Source organism: Cervus elaphus, chromosome 33 (assembly GCF_910594005.1).
Source record: "Cervus elaphus chromosome 33, mCerEla1.1, whole genome shotgun sequence".
Taxonomy (NCBI): Eukaryota; Metazoa; Chordata; class Mammalia; order Artiodactyla; family Cervidae; genus Cervus; species Cervus elaphus.
In genome coordinates, this window is record NC_057847.1 from 73,041,343 (window position 1) to 73,058,304 (window position 16,962).

Genomic DNA, 16,962 nt, shown 5'->3' on the forward strand with positions numbered 1-16,962 from the left:
CACGGCCTCCCAGCCGTGGTGGCCTCAGGCCTGGAGCTGGGGAGAGCCTGCCATGAGGAGGATGGGCTGGTGCAGGGGGCCTGTCATGAGGGAGATGGGCTGGTCTAGACCTCCCAGGGCAGATTGAGGGCACACTGCCCAGCTATGCCCCTGGCACCGGGAGCCTCGAGGGAAGTGGGATGAGGGCTCGTGGCATCTCTGTGTCCCTGGTGTCTGACACCTGGGTGCCACATTCCTTTCCAGATCCGGCCCACAGTCCAAGGACCCCCAGACCACTAGTGCCCAGCTCCACTGTTTTACCAAGAGCAGCTGAGGTCCCACACTAGAGTGCTGCTCCTTCATTGACATGTCTCTTCCCTTCTCCAAGGACCCCCTTGAGTGGGTGGTTGGTGGTGGGCAAGAAGGATGGAGGTAGCATCAGGCTGATGGCCCCTGTGGAATCTTGCCTGGAAGTTGGTTTGTTGAACTAGACCTGACCCACAGACCTCCTAGCCCCCATCCTGCCCTTGCTTACAGTGATGTCAGCAGTGAGAAGCCAAGCCCCCAGACCACTGCCCACCCTGGACACCCACCAGCCTGCTTCCCAGAGCATGTGTGTCCCTCTGCGGCTGCCCTGCCACCTGCTTGGGTCGGACCTGGCCCCGCCCACTCTCCTGTCCAGCCCAGCTCGCCCTGTGGGTACCTCCCCTTTCCCCAGTAGCCCAGGCCCGCCCACAGTCTCTTTCTCCTGCTTCTGTTTCCTTAGGTTTCATTTCTGTTTTATTTAGGTTTGAACATCCGTCTCTTCGCTTGGCTCAGGCTCTATTCGGTTCTATACTTTGGTTTAGCACCTGGGCATTCGAGCAGAGCCTTCCCTTCTGATGTAAAGATGTTAACAACAGCAAAATATTTTCCTCACAAGATCTTAAAACTAAGACTTTTTTTTTTTTTTTGCTTTTTTTTCTTTATAGAGAACTTATGAAATAGGAAACAGCACAGAGAGGAAGATTTTGTCACGTTTCCTTCCAGTCTGTCTTTTGTTTCTAAGGAATAATGTTTTGGCTCTATGTTTTCTTACAAAATTGAAGTTAAATCATAACTTGATTATAATAGTAACTTCACTATAATATTATCTCATGGACAGTCCACATTATTAATGCATATTCTTCATGTGATTTTTTATTGGCTATCTAATATTCCTTTATCTCCTCAAGCATATATATATATGCTTTTTTTTTTTATTTGACTATGCCATGTGGCATGAGGGATCTTAATTCCCCAACCAGGGATTGAACCTATGCCGCCTGCAGTGGAAGCGTGGAGTCCTAACTACTCCAGGGAAGTCCATCCATAAGCATGTTTTATTTTACTCTCTTTATTATATTGTTGGGCATTTACTTTTTTTTTTTCTGTCAGTAGTTTTTGCTGATGTAGATAACACTGGAGTAGATATCTGTGTGTAAATGTTTACCTGAAATTCTAATCATTTCCCTAGAATAGATTCTTAAAAGTGGAATGATTTGGCAAAAGTATTTGGACTGCCATTTCTTGAGGTCTTCAGTAGGCCTTAGTAGGTTTCCAGTAATATTGTTCTAGCTTTTGGGGAGAGATGAGCGATGTTAGCTTGAGGTTTTCAGAACAGCCATGTACAAATCAATGTAAAGCAATTAATTGAGTGCCTTCTGCTAGCCCAGTGACTTGCAAAATAGAGCCTTATTTTGCAGATGGGTAACCTGAGTCTCAGAGACGTTAGATGATCTCCATGCTTACCTGGGAGGTGGGAGGCAGATTTACTGATGCCCAAACCAGGACCCTATCCTGGAGCTGTCTTCTAAGCGCTGCCCTGGTCTGCCTGGTGCAAAGGCTACAGCACTTACTCTCAGCCAGGGCTGTTTCTTCCCCAGGGAACATTTGTCAGTGTCTGGAGAAATTTTTGATTGTCATAACGGCGGGGTGGGCAGTTACAAACCTATACAGTGTGTTAAAAAGCAAAGACATCACTTTGCCGACAAAGGTCCATATTGTCAAGGTTGTGGTCTTTCTAGTAGTCATGTACAGATGTGAGAGTTGGACCATAAAAAAGGCAGAGCACCAAAGAATTGATGCTTTCGAGCTGTGTTGCCGGAGAAGACTCTTGAGAGTCCCTTGGAAAGTAAGATCAAACCAGCAGTCCTAAAGGAAATCAACCCTGAATACTCACTGGAAGGACTGATGCTGAGGCTGAAGCTCCAATACTTTGGCCATCTGATGTGAAGAGCCGACTCACTGGAAAAGACCCTGATCTTAGGAAAGATTGAAGGCAGAACGAGAAGAGGGTGACAGGGGATGAGATGGTTGGATGGCATCACTGACTCAGTGAACTTTAACTTGGGCAAACTCTAGGAGATGGTGAAGGACAGGGAAGCCTGGCATGCTGCAGCCCATGGGGTTGCAAATAGTTGGACATGACTTGGTGAGTGAAGAACAGCAATGGTGGTGGGAGGTGTTGCTCCTGACGTCTAGTGGGTAGAGGCCAGGGCTGCTGCTTAGTGGCCAGCAGTGCATAGGGCAGCCCCCGTGACAAAGGATGAGCCAGCCCAAATGTACCAATGCTGCAAGTGAGCGATCCTTGGTGGAGGTCATCAGCAAGGCCTGTGACCCTGGGTGGAGGTCGCCAGTGAGGCCTGAGTGGGGCTTCCCTCCCTGGCTGACACAGCACGACTCTGGGGCCAGGGCTTTGGAGCAGGCAGAGGTGCTTATTCACACCTCACACTCTCACCAGGCTGGAAATCGTCAACCTTCTTTTCTGTGACCTGAATTAGAAGCAGAGTGGCAGTTGCCATCAAGAGGAATTCCTTGTGCAATCCATCAGTCAATCAGCTAGCACTTACTGGAACATCTGTTACGGGCCTGGCATGGATCAAGCTCGCTGCCACAGGCTCACACCTTGCTAACTTGGTTAGGAGCTGGCGGCCCCCGAAATCCCAGCAGATTTCTCCCTCTGCATCTTCCTCCTGTGTTCTCCATGCCTCGCCGGGAGGCTGCTTTAGGAAAGCCAGGGATTAGCTGGTGTGACCTACAAAGACTGGTACCTAGGAATGTTGGTCAGGAGCAGATAGTGTCCCAGACAGTCATCAGAGAGAACCTATCTGCTTTTCTGGCCCCAGGCTAAATTTCCTACTTAGTGAATTTTGTACCAGGCTCTTTCTGACCAGGCAGGGATTGTAGAGTCCTGGGTCCGAATAACAAAAAGCCAGCGGTGGGAACCTTTGGTGGTGGCTTATTTATTTAATCCAACAGTTGTGCCTGAGTAAGTCTGGGAAGGCTTCCTCCAAGAGAGGCCCAGAGCTGGGTCTCCAGGATAAGGGCATTACCCATCGAGGGGCAGGAGAAGGAAGGGCCATCCAGGAAGAGGAACTGAAGCAAATGGTGGGTAGAGAGAGGCATTTCTGGAACCTCTAGGGTGTCAGTGTTACTTGGAGGATGAAGTGTAAGGAGCCGGTTCAACAGGATTCAGAGGGGCCCTTTGTGGGAGTCCGGGATGCTCTGTGCTTCCAAGGATGACTCCACCAACGTAGTGTCACCCGTGGCTTACCTTTATTTAGGACATGAAATATAAAGGTGGGGACTCAGGTACTTTCTGGAACTGGAACATTTGGGATCTGATGTGGAGCAAAGGGATCATTACCTTTGCGTTATCATTTTCCTCCTTTTGGATTTGGGCCAACTTCATTTGTCAAGTTTTTTTCTGCTGGTATCCCCTGGAGGAGGAAATGGTAACCCGCCCCAATATTCTTGCCTGGAGAATCCCATGGACAGAGGAGCCTGGAGGGCAACAGTCCCTGGGGTCGCAAAGAGTTGGATACAGCTGAGCAATTGTGCACTCACACATGCGTGCAGGCCAGGCCCAACTGTGGACAAGAGGGGATTCCCAGCAAATATGCACATACCTCTTCTCACCTTGTCAACCCTTGCCCATTTGTAGGCAAGGGATATGGTGTTCACCTATTCCTGACCTGCTGCTGGAAGATAACTCTACCTCAGGGTCTGTGTAGGGGATGATGAGTTGAAAGGAATGAGAAGATGAACCTGGTTCTCAGAACGCTCTCAACTATGATACTTCAGAACACTTTCAGTGATTTAAGAGTAATAGTTGTCATGCATCCCATCATCCATTCATCTGCCCATCCATCCATCCATCCATCCATCCATCCTTCCATTATTCATTTTTCCACTCATCCACCCATCATCTTCCATCTATCCATTATCCATCATCATTCATCTACCTCCCATCCATCTATTATCAGTCATCCATCCATTCATCTGTTATCCATCCTTCCATTAATGATACATCCATCTATCTATTGATCCACCCATCTTCTATCTATCCATCTTTCATTCATCTTCTATCCATTCATCCACCCTCTATTCATCTATCCATCCATTCATCCACCCTCTATTCATCTATCCATCCATTCATTGACTATAGGAATTTTAAAGTCCTTTGCTGTTGGTTCTTGGCATATCCTTCATCTCCTATCCATGAAGCCAGTAACTCAGGGGTCACCTCCTTGAAATCATTCTTAGACCTAGGCTTCCACTTGTCCCTGGGGTTTCCCTTGCTTATAACACTCATCAATACTGTCTTGCTATTGTGTTTTCATTTGTGCTTAATAGTTGATCGGGCTTCCCTTGTTGCTCAGCTGGTAAAGAATCTTCCTGTAATGCAGGAAACCTGGGTTGGATCCCTGGGTTGGGAAGATCCCCTGGGGAAGGGAAAGGCTACCTATTCCAGTATTCTTGCCTAGAGAATTCCATATATTGTATAGACCATGGGGTTGCAAATAGCTGGAGCACAAGCTGGAATCAAGATTGCCAGGAGAAATATTAATAATCTCAGATATGCAGATGACTCCACACTTATGGCAGAAAGTGAAGGAGAACTAAAGAGCCTCTTGTTGAAAGTGAAAGAGGAGGCTGAAAAAGCTGGCTTAAAACTCAATATTCAGGAAACTAAGATCATGGCATCCGGTCCTATCACTTCATGGCAAATAGATAGGGAAACAGTAGAAACGGTGGCTGACTTTATTTTTCTGGGCTCCAAAATCACTGCAGATGGTGACTACAGCCATGAAATTAAAAGACATGTACTCCTTGGAAGGAAAGTTATGACCAACCTAGACAGCATATTAAAAAGCAGAGACATTACTTTGTCAACAAAGGTCTGTGTAGTCAAGGCTATGGTTTTTCCAGTGGTCATGCATGGATGTGAGAGTTGGACTGTAAAGAAAGCTGAGCACCAAAGAATTGATGCTTTTGAACTGTGGTGTTGGAGAAGACTCTTGGAGACTTGAAGACTCCAAGGAGAAGACTCCCTGGACTGCAAGGAGATCCAACCAGTCCATCCTAAAGGAAATCAGTCCTGAATATTCATTGGAAGGACTGATGTTGAAGCTGAAACTCCAATACTTTGGCCGCCTGATGCGAATAACTGATTCAATGGAAAAGACGCTGATCCTGGGAAAGATCAAAGGCCAGGAGAAGGGTATGACAGAGGGTGAGATGGTTGGATAGCATCACCGACTCGATGAACATGAGTTTGAGTAAGCTCCAGGAGTTGGTGATGGACAGGGAGGCCTGGCTTGCTGCAGTCCATGCTGAACTGAACTGAATAGTTCATCAATGAATTATAGGAAATTTCTCTAGGGGAGAAATTTTTCCATATGGACATTTGTTCAGTTTACTTTGACAACTCTAAAGAAATGTGAGCCAACCAAGCAGTCTTCACATTGGCTTCCTTTGGGATTGGCTTCCTTCGAGAGCAAGAGCACATGTTTATATAGTGATTGGTTTGTGACATAGCAGAGTTGTAGTTTAAATAATCCAAGTATGTGTTATAGTTAACTTGTGCCCTGCACATAATTTCTGTGTTCAGTGTTTTTATGACTACTTTGAAGAGTTTTTAGGTGGGACACAGGATGTTTCAATGGATAAAACATTGGAAATATAGTGCAGTAACCAGTGTTCTAGTCTGGCTTTGCCTGAAATTTACTATGAGACTTCGGGCAAGCCATTGTCCCTCTCTGAGATTCTCCTAGTTTATTCTTTGTCCATCAAATGAGGTGGTTAGAATAGATCATTTCAGGCAACCTTTAAGTCATGGCATTCAGGGCCTGGGATTGCAGTTTATTTTAGCAATGAGAGAGGGTTATTTGGGGTTTTTAGACTCATGGATGGTTACAGCACTGATTTGCTTGAATAACGAAGCAGCCTTTGGCCTTGGCATTCCCATAGGAGATGCTCTGTCTCTAATTACCATGATCGTCTCAGGTGGCAGGGCTGTAGAAACTGTGCAGTGTTTTAGCACCATCACCATGCGTCATGCTAGGATAACAAACCCATGCAGTAGGAATTGTATGCATTTTACAGATTCTATGGAGGTTTTCTGGTTTTATTGGACTTGGCCTGAGGTCCCAAATCTACATCAGTCAGGGTCAGTTTCCCATTCATGTGGGGCTCTGCTGTATCCTCTAAGGGGGCCGGGCCCAACCTCTGTCTCTGCAGAGACACCTCTGCCTGGAAGCCCCGTCCCTGACAGCCCTGATGGTGGGAATGTCATCAGTCCTGACCTGCCTCCTGCGTCTCCCTCATCAAGAGGTGATCCCTTCTGCAGAGCCTCACTCCCTAAGGGAAGTGAGCATCTTCGGTGGGCTAGTTTTCCCCCCAAAATACTCCCATTTGGGGGGCAAGTCTGGGTCCTCTGCGTTCCATGAAACCCAGCTTGGCATCGGTTTTGTGCCCTGGCCTTCACTCCAGAGGCGGACTGCCCAGGTGGGAGCTTGCTGCTCCAGCCACGGTGCTGTCATTGGGAGGGAACAGGCGCGTGAGCCCTTAGTTCGGAAGGTTCTGCGGAGTAGGGGCTTTGGATCAGGCACTGGAGACAGACTGATCATTCCAGCTCTGTGCCTCCGTTTTCTCATCTGTAAAGTGGGGAAACCTGTGGACTTGTCTTGTGGGGCTTCAGTGGGGATGAAAGACTGTATGTGTCAAGTCCCTGGTACATAGCATGAAATCTTCTTTTAAAAATTGAAATAGAGTTGGTTTCCCTGGTGGCTCAGTCGGTAAAGAAGCCGCTTGCAGTGCAGGAGACCTGAGTTCAATCCGTGTGTTGGGAGGATCCCCTGGAGAAGGAAATGGCTACCCACTCCGGTATTCTTGCCTGGAGAATTCCATGGACAGAGGAGCATGGAAGGCTTTAGTCTGTGGGGTTGCAAAGAGTCGGACATGACTGAGCACCTAACACTAACCTAAACACTAACCTATAGTTGGTTTGCAATCTTCTCTTAGTTTCAAGTGTTCAGCAAAGTGACTCAGTTTTATACACACACACACAACACACAGACATACGCACACGCACGCACACACACACACAACACATAGACATACACGCGCACACACACACATACACATTTTCATTTTCAGAATCTCTTCCACTGTAGGTTATTACGAGATATGAGTACAGTTCCCTGTACTGTACAGTGTCCTTGTTGTTCATGCTAGGTATAGTAGTGTGTATCTGTTCATCCAAAACTCTTAACTTATCCCTCCCCCCCTTTCCCCTTTGGTAACTATAAGTTTATTTTCTGTGTCTGTGAGCCTATTTCTGTTTTATAAGTAAGTCCATTTGTATTAAGATTCCACATATAAGATTTCACATATCTCTGACTTAATTCACTCAATATGATAGTCTCAAGGTCTACCCTTGTTGCTACAAATGGCATTATTTCATTCTTTTTTCATGGCTGAGTACTAGTCCACTTACATAGATACCACATCTTCTTTACACGTTTAGTTGGTGGACATTTAGTTTGCTTCCATGTCTTGGCTGTGAAATCTTGATTATTATGAAGAAGGTAGCCCGGGTGCGCACTGTGTATTTGGCCGCTACATCCTGCTAGCGACTCATTTAAGCTCCAGTCAACCCAAATCCTCTCATTTGCACTGCTACTGGCTTAAACCAGAGTCCCCAGCACAGTTTCTGCTAAAAGACATCTTGACAGAGCCTGTCTTACAGCACCTGGACACTGTTGTGCCCTTGTCTCTGACCTGGGAGGGGATCAGTTCATTCGCAGAGGGAGTTTCTGAGAGGTGCCTGACTGTGTCCTGTCTCAGACCGTAGGCGCCTGACTGTGTCCTGTCTCAGACCGTAGGCGCCTGACTGTGTCCTGTCTCAGACCGTAGGCGCCTGACTGTGTCCTGTCTCAGACCGTAGGCGCCTGACTGTGTCCTGTCTCAGACCGTAGGCGCCTGACTGTGTCCTGTCTCAGACCGACAGGCGCCTGACTGTGTCCTGTCTCAGACCGTAGGCGCCTGACTGTGTCCTGTCTCAGACCGACAGGCACCTTCTGGACCTTACCTGGGACTGGCCACCTGAGGGTGATGACGCAGTGCCACGTCTGTCCTGCTGCGCTCCGGAGAGGTCTTTCTATAGTGGGGCTCTTGACCAGATCCTTTCACAAGGCAGGACAGTGGTCATGCCCTTCAGCTGGTGGACCTGTTCAAGGCTGCAGGCTGCTGGTCAGAGAAGAGGCACATGGCTCTATGAAGCCACCGATCACATGGTTCCCACAGGGCAGCCCTCTATGACCCCTCAGGGGTACTCTGCCAGTCAGGACAGCTGCCGTGAGGCTCCCTAGCCTAAAATTGCCTTGTCCTCATTTCAGTCCAACCCAGGGGTCTTGGTGGCCACCATATTTAAACAAGAGATTTGTTCTGGGTGTATTAAAATTTTTATTTTGATTTTTGGTCTGCTTAATCCTCGTCTTCATTTTTCTGTTCCTATCTTTGCTCTCCTCAGTATGTAGAGTTTGCTACTGAATGATTTATAGTTTTGCATCCTGTAATTTTTACTTGGTATCTTTTGTAAGCATTTGTTGTAGGCTCTGGCAAACCGTTCGTGGCTGATCCCCCCCCCCTTTTTTTTCTTATTGTTTATTTGACTGCGTTGGATCTTAGTTGCCTAATGTGGGCTCTTCCCTTGTGGTGGGCTGGCTCTCTAGTTGTGGCAGTGGGTGTTGTATAGTAGTTGTGGCTTGGCATGTGGAATCTTAGTTCCCGGACCAGGAATCGAGCCTGAATTTGCAAGGCAGATTCTTAACCACTGGACCACCAGGGAAGTCCTGATCCCCCTCATTTGGACATAGTTACTTTTTTTTACTCTCATAAGCAAGTCTTCTAAAAACAACTTTATATATATATTAAGGCTCTAAGTTTCTTAGTCTACCTAACTTTCCTGTTTAAGAAAATGGAACAAAAATAGGTCACTTGTAAACTGATTGTGAAGAAAGGCTTAAAAGGAAGAAAGTTGAAGCCACTGTGACCTTGGGTTTCTGTTTCCCATGTTCTGTGTGGGATCCCCCAGCACCTTGGTGAATGTTCTTCTAGACGTTTCTCCCTGTGTTTACTAACATTTCATCACATCACACATGCTGTTCTATAATCTAGGTTTTCACTCAGCGCTACGTTCAGGGGTATGTTTTTCCACAGATGTAATTCTTTGGCTGTAACTGATGACATCCTTTGGATGAATTTCTAAAGGTAGAATTCCTGGTCAGAGGTGAGGTCATATTTTATTAAACTCTTTTCTCATGTTTTCAGGCAAGTGGTTAAAAAATGTAAGTGCCTAGGGGAGGTTTTTTTCTTGTTTATTTTTTGATATTAATAAAAATAAAAGATATATTTGTTATTCTGATTCAAACATTATACTGGTAAAAATTTGTCAGTTTTTTTTTTTCTGATACACACCTAAATGCAAACAGAACAAGGTTAAAGATTCAGAAATGTAGAATGTGAAGAGAGTAGGTTCCCCCCAAATCCTATTCCCTAGAGGTAGTCACTGATAATGGGTATACGTGTGTTTCCAGTTTTCTGTTGACATAGACCAGTGTTTCTTGTCATTATCATTTATCTTTACACAAATGGGATCATACTTCTGATAGTGTTCAGCCCCTTGCTTTCTTGGTGGGTGCTTACTTTAACAATATGCCTTGGTGTTCTTCCCACATCTATGATAGATCAACCTTACTCATTTTCCGCTCACCTTTAATTTTTATTTACGCTTATCTGTTTATTGAATGGTCATGCATTCAGGTGGCTAATCATCTCAAAAAAGCACAAAGAGTTATCTGTACATGTGTATAAAGTCTTCCCAGCTCTGCTGAGCTCCACCGCCCACATAGTTCTCCCAGAGCCAACCAGTGATGCTGGGTTTGGTGTGTATCCTTCCAAAAAATGTTTCATGCGAGTCACATGAAGATGACTAGATAGCATTTCATCCCTTTTTATGCCCAAATGGAAGCCTAGGGTCCATCTGTACTGTAACCTGCCTTTTTCACTCGCCACCTCATGGAAGCACGTGAAGAGCTTCCTCATTCCTTAGGTTAGAGAGGCGTGCCGCTGTGTGTGCATTTTTCTTTTATCTAGTTCCTAATGATGGACACTTGCCACTGTAAACAGTGTTACTTTGAATAACCTTGGAGTACGTCATTTCGCATACATGAGTGTATCTTTGTAGATGATTTCCTGGAAATGAATATCTGGACATAGAGGTGGGAGTTTTTGTAGCATGGATAGATATTGCCAGATCATTTTCCATGGAAGTTTATACACCCACCAGCAACCAGCAAGAGTGCCCATATCCACGCCAACAGAATGTTCTGATCAAACCTTTTGATCTTTGCCAGTCTGATAGTTGGAAGGAAAACTCCATCTCAGTGGCGTTTTCTTTTAATGTAAAGTTTGATAAGTTTTGACTTATGTCTGCAAACCACAGCCAAGATAGTGATCATATCCATCATCCCCAGACGTTTCCTCCTGCCCTTTATAATCCGTCCCTCCCACCCCCTCGCTTGCCCAGGCAACCACTGATGTGCGTTCGATCATTACGGACCTGTTTGCCTTTTCTAGAGTTAAATGGACCCATACAGGATGTGTGTTTTTTGGTCTGTCTCTTTGACTTAGTGCAGTTACTTTGGGATTCATCCATGTTTCTTAGGTGGTGGTCCTTCCCTTTATTGCTGAGTGGTACTCCATCAGATGGTTGTACCCTAATTTGTTTATCCAGATGCCTGCTGATGGACATTTGTGTTGTTTCCAGTTTCTGGCTATCACACGTAAGGCCACTGTGAACATTTTGTACAAGTCCTCGTACGGATGTACGTTTTCTCTTTTGCTGGGTAAATCTTTGAGGGGTGGGACGTCTGGCTCAGAAAGTAGGTGTGTCTAGGTCATGAGGTTGGACTTTTTAAGAAACAGTAAAACTGTTTAACAAAGAGGATTACACTATTCTGTATTCCCACCAGCAGCATATGAGAACCCAAGTTCTGCCACATCCTTGCCAACGCTTGGAATGGTCCATCTTTTGAACTTTTAGCAACTTTTAAAAAATAACAAATTGTTGGGAATTCCTTGGCTGTCCAGTGGGTTAAAACTTTGTGCTTTTAATGCTGAGGGTGTGGGTTTATCCCTTGTCAGGGAACTAAGATCTTGTAAGCTACGTGGTGTGGCCAAAAAAATAATAATAAAATAATAAACTTTATTTTGGCTCACATTTAGATAGTCCTCTTTTTTTTTAACCATACTGTTCACCCATTTAAAATGTACAATTCAATGGCTTTTTTGTATGCTATATTATTGTTTTTTTAATTGTAGTAAAATATATATAATCCATATATTATATAAAATATATATAATATATATTTTACTACAATTAAAAAAGCAATAATATAGCATACCAAAAAGCACTGAAACGTGTATATTATCAAGGGTGAAACAGATCGCCAGCCCAGGCTGGATGCATGAGACAAGTGCTCGGGGCTGGTGCACTGGGAAGACCCTGAGGGATGGGATGGGGAGGGAGGTGGGTGGGGGGATCGGGATGGGGAACACATATAAATCCATGGCTGATTCATGTCAATGTATGGCAAAAACCACTACAATATTGTAAAGGAATTAGCCTCCAACTAATAAAAGTAAAGGAAAAAATACATATATATATAACACAAAATTCTCTACTTTAACCATTTTAAGGGCACAGTCCAGGGGCGTTAGTTACATTCATAGTGTTGTGCCGCCATCACCACTGTCAATTTTCAAAGCTCTTTCATCTCCCCAAGCAGAAATTCCAGAGCCAATAAGCTGTAACTCTCCATTCTTTCTCCCGCATCCTTGTTAAGTTCTGTTTTCTTTTTTAAGCTGCAGTATAGTTGATATACAATATTATAAAAGTTACAGATATACAATATAGTGATTCACAATTTTTATTTTTTATTTTTTTTGATTCACAATTTTTAAAGATTATATTCTACTTATAGTTACTATAAAATAGGCTGTATTTCCTATGTGTACAATGTATCCTTGTAGCTTATTTTGTACCTAATAGTGTGTACCTTTTAATCCCCTACTCCTATTCTACTTTCTGTCTCTATGATTCGCCTATTCTAGATGTTTTATATAAGCAGAATCATACAATATTTGCCCTTTGTGTCTGACTTATTACACTTAGCATAATGTTTTAAAGGTTCATCTATGTTGTAGCTTCTCTTGTGGCTCAGCTGGTAAAGAATCTGCTTGCAATGCGGGAGACCTGGGTTTGATCCCTGGGTTGGGAAGATTCCCCTGGGGAAGGGAAGGGCTACCCACTCCAGTGTTCTGGCCTGGAGAACCCCATGGACTGTGTGGTCCAGCAAAGAGTCGGATGCGACTGAGCGACTTTCCCTGTCACTTTCCCTGTTGTGGCATGTGTAAGATCTTCATTCCTTTTTAAGGCTGAATAGTATTGGACATGAGGTAGATTGCATTTTGTTTATCCATTCATCTGTTAGTGGACACTTGGGTCCAGGGAAGTCCTCTGTGTTTTCTTTTAAGAGATATTAATGTTTTAGGTCTGTGGTCCAGCTTGAATTCATATGGATACGGTACAAAGTATGGACTAAAGTTAGTGATTTCTTTACACGCACATCTCATTACTGTACTTTGCATTGTTGCACTCCACAAATACAGTGTTTTTTACAAAGTGAGGGGCGGTGGTGACCCTGCACGAAGCAATTCTTCTGGTGCCATTTTTCCAACAGCATTTGCTCACTTTGTGTCTCTGTCGCATTTTGGTAATTCTTTCAGTATCTCAAACTTCTTTGTCATGATATTTGTTATGACGATGTCTCTCCAGTAATCTTTAAAAAAATAGTTTTATTTATTCATTTATTTTTGACTGTGTTGTGTCTTCATTGCTCCGTGGGTTTTCTCTAGTTGTGGTGAGTGGGGGCTTCTTCTCATTGCGGTGCACAGGCTTCTCATTGCGGTGGCCACTTTTGTTGCAGAACATGGGCTCTAGGGCGAGGGGGCTTCAGTAGCTGCAGTCTCTGGGCTCTAAAGCACAGGCTCCATAGTTGTGGTGACAGGCTTCGTTGCTCCAAGGCATGTGGGATCTTCCTGGACCAGGGATCGAATCTGTGATTCCTGCATGGACAGGTGGACTCTCTACCATTGAGCCACCAGGGAAGCCCTGATTAGGGATCTTTGATGTCACTATTGCAAGATTATGAATTGCTCAAGGCTACACTTTTAGCGATAAAGTGGTTTTTAATTAGGTACGTATGTTGTTTTTTTAGACAATGAAGGTGCACACTTAATAGACTACAAGATAGTGTAAACAGCTTTCATATGCACTCAGAAAACAGAAAATTTGTGTTGACTTGCTTTATTTTGATATTTGCTTTATTGTGGTGGTCTGGAGCCGAACCTGTGATTTCTCCGAGGTCTGCCTATACTTATTTATTTGCAAACGGCTCCAGTACCGTTTGTTAAAAGGTTATTCTTTCTGCACCAAGTTGCCTTTGCACCATTATAAAAAAAATCCATTTCCTGAATATGTGTGGGCCTATTTCTGGACTTTCTGTTTTGTTCCTTTGATCTATTTGCCTGTGTTGGCTAAGTTTTAAAATAAGTCTTGAAATCAGGTAGTTTAGCCTTCCAACTTTGTTCCTTTTTTTAATTTTAATGTTGCTTGGGCTATTTTAGGTGCTTTGCATTTTCATATGAGTTTCTCAAAAAAGCCCTGCTTTTCAGATTTTGATTGAGAGTGTAGTGAAGATAGATGAATTTGGAGAGAATGGATGTTTTAACAATACTGAGGACTCCAACCCAGGAACAGTGTGTCCTTCCATTTGTTTCTTTAAATTCTCTCAGCGGTTTTTAAAAACAGCTTTTAATGTACAGGCATTGTATGTCTTTTTCAGATTTATCCTGAGATATTGTATATCATTTGAAGTTGTTACAAGTGGTATTTTAAAATTTTATTTGGCTGGTATTTAGAGATACAAATGACTTGTGTGTAATGTACTTGTATCTTGTTTTACAGATTTTATCAGGTTTTAAACATAAATGATCACATCATCTGAGAATAAAGACAATTCTATTTCTTTCTTTACAATTTGGATGCCTTCTATTTAGTTATTTTGCCGTATTTTACTGCCTCTAGACCATCCAGTACAGTGTTGACTACAGGTACTAAGAGCAAGTATCCTTTTCTTGTCCTTGATCTCGGATGGGATAATACAGTGAATCATATTGACTGGCCTTCAAACCAGTTCTTTCAGTTTTTACTTTATGTATTTGAAGCTCTGTTTTTAGGTGCATACATGTTTAGGATTGTTATATGTTCTTGAACTCACTCCTTTGTCATTATCAGTGACTTTAAAAACTTTTTTTTTTTATTGGAGTACAGTTGATTTGCAATGTTGGGTTAGTTTCAAGTGTATAGCAAATGAATCAGTTTTACATATCCATACATCTACTTTTTAAAACATTCTTTTTCCATATAGGTCATTATAGAATATTGGGTAGAATTAGTGACTTTCTAGATCTTAGCTAATAATCTCTACTCTGGATCTTTTTTCTTTCTTTTCAGATTTTCTTTGCATTTGTAGTTCCCATCAAATTTGGAACATTCTTAGCCATTATTTCTTCAAATATTTCTTCTTTCCACTCTCTTTTCTCCATTTCTTCTTCAGGGACTCCAGTTACACGTGTATTAGACATCTTGAAGTTGTCACATGCTCTTTTCTTTTGTAATTCTCTGCTTTTCATATTGGCTAGTTTCTATTGCTGTTTCTTCAGATTCGTTGTCTAATCTAAGTTCAGTGTTTAATCTTCCACTGATGCTTCCCAGGTGGTCCCAGTGGTAAAGAATCAGCCTGCAAGAGACACGGGTTTGATCCTGGGTTGGGAAGACCTCCTGGAATAGGAAATGGCAGCCCATTCCAGTATTCTTGCCTGGAAAATTCCATGGACAGAGGAGCATGAAAGTGTTGGTTGCTCAGTCATGTCTGACTCTTTTGCAACCCCATAGACTGTAAACCATTAGGCTCTTCTGTCCATGAGATTCTCCAGGCAAGAATACTGGAGCAGGTTGCCATTTCCTTCTCCAGGGCATCTTCCCGACCCAGGGATTGAGCCCAGGTCTCCCGTATTGCAGGCAGGTTCTTACCATTTGAGCTACCCGGGAAACCCACAGAGGAGCGTGGCGGACTGTAGTCCATGGGGTCACACAGAGTCAGACGTGACCGAGCATGCACTCGCGATCTGCCACTAATCCCGTTCAGTGTGTTTTATATCTCTAGAGGTTTGATTGGGTCTTTTTATATCTTTACTGTCTCCTCTTAACTAACTGAAGGCTCTTATCTGCAAGTTCTGATGTCTGTGTCTACTCTGGTTCAGTTTTGATTAATTGATTATTTTCTTATACTGCTACTGCTAAGTCACTTCAGTCATGTCTGACTCTGTGCGACCCCATCCCTGGGATTCTCCAGGCAAGAACACTGGAGTGGGTTGCCATTTCCTTCTCCAATGCATAAAAGTGAAAAGTGAAAGTGAAGTCGCTCAGTCATGTCTGACTCTTCACGACCCCGTGGACTGCAGCCTACCAGGCTCCTCCGTCCATGGGCTTTTCCAGACAAGAGTACTGGAGTGGGGTGCCATTGCCTTCTCTGATTTTCTTATTCCTGTGGGGTTTTTTTTCTTTTTTTGCATGCCTGGTTATTTTTGCTGGATACTAGATTTTGTAAATTTTATCTTGTTGGGTATTGAACATTTTTGTTATCTTGTAAATATTTTTGAACTTTCTTTGAGACATGGTTGACTTATTTGAAAGGTTTATCCTTGCTTTTGAGGTTAGTTAGATGGAATCAGAGCCCAGGGCTAGTTATTCGCTGCTGTTGAGGCAAAATCCTTCTGAGTTCTCTACCCAGTACTTTTCTTTCCAGTCTGGGTTTTGGGAACAGGCAGTGGCCCTGTGTGTACTGGGCAGCATCCCTCTCATCCTTTTAGCTGCTTCCCTGGCCCTGGTGCAGAACTGCATGTGCTGGTTGTAGTCTGCATCGATCCCTGGGGTGCCCTGCCAGCCTCTAGGGTTGTCTCTCTGTTCAGCTCTCCCTCTTGGCATTCTGTCCTGCAAACTCCCACTGCCCTGGTCTGCCTGGACTTTGGCTCCATCTCTGCAGGTCAGGGAATCCACCAGCTCTGCCCTCCCCCGTCCCCACCCTGCGCTCACCCTGGGGCACGCTCTAGTGCTCACCACCTTGTTTATTTCTGTCTCTCAGGACCACTTTCCCTTTGTCGCCTGCAGTTCAGTGTCTTGAAAACTACGGTCAAATATTTTGTCTGTGGTTTCGGGTGGGAACCTGAATCTAGTTCCTGTTTTTCCATCTTGACTGGAAGCAGAAAGCTGGATTGGAGGCTCCGTTTTAAACGGTACAGAGATTCCACGGTATGGGTCATCCCTACCTGAATGTGCTCATGGCCTGATTTGAGAGTCTGGTTTGGCCGGAGGGTGACTGGGGAAGGGCCTGGTGCCGAGAGGGACAGGGACACCTCCCTAACTATCCGGGCTGATCCTGCCTGGAGGGAGCGAGGCCTCCGAGAGCATGTGTGTGGGCCGGAGTTTGTGTT

At 44.2% G+C, this 16,962-nt stretch overlaps 1 protein-coding gene across 1 annotated transcript in view; it reads left to right on the forward strand.

The window, feature by feature from the left end:
* GLI2 (GLI family zinc finger 2) overlaps nt 1–16,962 on the forward strand; it is a 262,655-nt gene that overhangs the window by 10,351 nt on the left and 235,342 nt on the right. The gene's annotated exons all lie outside the window — the stretch shown is intronic.